At 35.7% G+C, this 3,769-nt stretch overlaps 1 long non-coding RNA gene across 1 annotated transcript; it reads left to right on the top strand.

The window, feature by feature from the left end:
• The first annotated feature begins 2,591 nt into the window (after positions 1–2,591).
• On the top strand, positions 2,592–2,853 carry LOC113328178. Its single transcript, XR_003349288.1, has 2 exons — positions 2,592–2,679; positions 2,820–2,853. It is a non-coding gene; the product is annotated as an uncharacterized LOC113328178 (long non-coding RNA).
• The last annotated feature ends 916 nt before the right edge of the window (positions 2,854–3,769 follow it).

The raw sequence follows: 3,769 nt of genomic DNA, 5'->3' as shown, positions 1-3,769 counted from the left end.
GATGGAAATTGCTAGAGAGACCAATCTTTCTGTTGATGAAGAAATCAGATCGAGATGAAATTGTTTCGACTGAATTGCAAGAGCTGAAAGAACAGAACCAAACTCTTCACTGATTTGAACCCTAACTTGGTCGTTATCATCTTCACTGAAATCTGGGTAACTTCCCATACGACCAACACACTAAAACCCCCATAAATCTGTTGCCTTCGCTGTTGTATCTCTCAGACAAACCCATTTCATATCTGGGTTTAGAAATCCCCAAATTGATTGGAATCTCAACCTAGCTCAAACACCCATCAATTCCATCCAGCAAACTCATTATCATACCCACCTTCATCTGCCTTGTCAAACCTTAATTCTCTCAAGAACAACGAATTCTAGTTTGATTTCATCGATTCATAAATTTATTTTGCGCGTGTTTGAAGATTAAAAAAAATTTAAAAAATATTTTAGGGTTCGTGAAATGGGGGTGTTGGAGGGTGAGAGTGGCGGTTCATCACCGTCTGTGTCAATGGTGAAGAAGAAGCTTGGTGTTACAAATCCAATTTCAATTGCTGGTCCGACTGAATCTGATAAGCTTAGAATTGGAGAAGGTATGAGTTTGTGGAGATTTCGGATTTGTTTTGTTTTTGATTTTGTTTGTTTGATTGTTTTTCTGAAGTTTTTGGATCTGTGTTTGAACCAATAAATTCGTGTTTGCAGGGGATTAGAGAGCTCATACTACGGCAGAATGGGTTAGTTCTCTGTTATCAGCAAAACGCACACCAAGTGCTTGTGTAAAGGCCTGAACAAGGGTTTGTATGGACAGCAGGAGTATGCAGGGATTTGGTTGAATCCTGTACACCTTTAGAGCTACTCTTGTGACACATCAGGAATCTTTGGAGGCCAAGGTTAACGAAACCAAGGCAATGGTTAAGTTTCAATTAAAGACAAATGAAGTTTTTTGGCTCAATGATGTGAAGACAAATGAAGTTTTGATGGAGGAGGTAAGTGATATTATTAGCCATTTTTCTCCTTGTTGGAATAAGATTCTAGAATTGTTGGTTTAATTTACTCTTTCTGGAATGTAGATCACAGAGCGTGACGAAGGTTCTCTCAAGTATTTGAAAGATATCAATTGGTGCAGGATTGAAGAGATCAAGGGGCTCGAGCTTCAAGTCTTTTTTTTAGGTAATTGTGGGTTTTTTTGCCACTGATGATATTATATCGTGTATTTCCGGTTAATATAGATTACTGAGGCTTTATGAAGCATCTTATCCACCGTGGTTTGGGTTGGGACCGCATGCTTGATGATGGTATATTGTTATTACAAGTTTATGTGTTCAGGATATGATTCTTTAGCTTCATATTGTGTATGTGCAAAGAGATTCGATTCTTGTTTTATTGTTCTGGTGTTTGTGGTGTGGAAAGTGATTAGTCAAGATTGCATGATGTTGTTTAGATCTCTTGAACACCCATCAAAATGATTTTCGCTCACTAGGATTTCTATCTTATGCATGCTAATATATAAAATGTCAAATAGTTGTATCTCTTATATTTATTTCTTATTGCTGACTATTTGTACTTCTCAAATATCGACCTTAGCTGCTCCTCCATCTCTTCAGAAGCTAAGAGAGAACTTTCCTAGGTAAAATTTACTCACTTGTTTTATGTGTTACTGTAATCATGTCGTAATTCTCTTCCTTCTAGACTGAATAAATGTTTTTGTTCATGAAATTTTCAGGCTTCATGTGTACACTGGGACAATCGACCCCACAGTAAATGAGAAGAGGTAATTTTCTCACTGGGAATATACAATAATTGAAGAATAAATGGTCATTGGCTTAAACCTTCTAAAATTCGAGATGTCGTCTTCTATTTTGCAGGTTTATAATTCCTAGATTTGGAGATGCAGGAGACCGTAGATCTGGAACATAAAACAGTTGTAGAAGTAGGCTTCTTCTTCTTCTAAGCTGTAGTAGCTCTATTATCAGTTTTAAAAGATATTCATATTGATCCAGAGAACCAACTGATATTCATTTAGTTTATTTTAATTGAGATTTCTCCATTCCAGTTTCAATGAACATAAAGTATGTGGTTAGATTGTAATCCAATTAAACTAGTACTTTTGCATATAGGGTTACAGAGTGATTTTGGTGAATGGAAATAGTTATCACTTTACAGAACATGGTCTTGACTACCTACTACATGGTTTTCTGATTTCTCAAAAACATCTGCTACAAAAAAAAATTGTCCTGTAAATATGATGAAAATCCGTACAGTTTGTCTGAATTAATTAGTAAAACTATTGATTCCATTTGAGATTTTTTTTCCATGTGCTTGTGGATGAATTTTCTGGTGATTTTTGATGTTTTATTGAATACATGTTGATGCAGATGAGACGAGAGTGCAGATTGAAAGGGCACAATTATGCCTTTTTAGGTGTTGCAGAACGGTTAGTATGGCCTCTAAAATGCTACTAGACAGTATATTGGGTATTTTTATAGCGAGTCCCTCTCCCGTGTTTGTTGTTCCTTATTGGACCTGTAGTCATTTGAACCTTACATTTTACGTTGTTACTCATTTCAGATTTAGACATCTTGCAGTCGTAGGTTGGTTTGTAGGTTGGCTTAATTGATAGTGATCCTTAAACTTTGCAGTTTCAACCTAACAATGAAAAGTTTCTCAAAGATCCTATATGTAAGAACTAACTGTGCATTTCGCCTTTTGTTATTCTGGTTCATTTTTTTCCTGCAGTTTGTTAAATTCATAGTATCAATCTCGTCTCTTTGTGTTTCTCGTGAAAACTAACTTGTTTGAATCTTTTGGCAATTCTACAGGTGTTAATTACCAAGTATCCTCCAACTGCATCTATTCATTTGGGCAAAAAGCAGACTACAAGTTGTGGAGATTCTGGATTTGCTGGTTTCTTTACACTTGAATAATGAATGATAAATGATGGCAGTATGAATCTCTTATTATGAGCTTGGTGCTACAAAGTCGAAGGAGTGTTCATCTTTAGTTTCAAAATTAAGGAAATTGTAATCATCATTTTTTAAAGAAATGATTAGTTTGTATTTTTGATCTTTTTGTTCCTCGAAGGATTGTCTTTTTTATAAGAAATGATGTAAATTGATCTATGTGATATAATAAAACATGATTCAGTTTTTAATTTGGTTCATAATTTGTTTTAGTATCAATTTTAATTGTCATTTTAATTTTAATTTCAATTTAGGATTATCTAAATCGAAATAGGCCAGATACTTTCGGCACCAGAACAACATATGTAGCGGGCAAAAAGTTAGGTAGCTCAAAAATGTAAGAAACCAACTTCAGGGCAAAAAGTTTTGTAGCTCAAAAATGTAAGCAACCAACTTCGGTAGCTCAAAAACGTAAGCAACCAACTTCAGGGCAAAACATTTGGTAGCTCAAAAATGTAAGCAACCAACTTCCGGTTTTTCACTTGCTCTATTATGGTTGGTCTAGCTTTAAAGCGATCACTAGTTTGTTTGCTCTAGGGAGGTCGGTCTAGCCATGAAGCAATTAAGAAAAAAGACGCTACATGATAGTTGCTTGATTACTAAAGCGATTGCCTAGCTGCTCTAGACTTGTAGAAATCCCACCTTTTGCAACTCGAGAGCGAGAGCCAAATTAAGTCGCTTTAAGGGTTAGAGCGACTCAATATGGGCTTTTCCAACCAAAAATGCCTGGTCGCTTAATCCAACTTTTCTTGTAGTGATAGTAGGATATTACAAAACTCTATTTTCCGAGGAAGAACTCATTCGACCTG

The sequence above is a fragment of the Papaver somniferum genome, unplaced genomic scaffold, assembly GCF_003573695.1.
Source record: "Papaver somniferum cultivar HN1 unplaced genomic scaffold, ASM357369v1 unplaced-scaffold_107, whole genome shotgun sequence".
In the NCBI taxonomy this organism is placed as follows: domain Eukaryota; kingdom Viridiplantae; phylum Streptophyta; class Magnoliopsida; order Ranunculales; family Papaveraceae; genus Papaver; species Papaver somniferum.
This window is presented reverse-complemented; position numbering and strand designations above follow the sequence as displayed.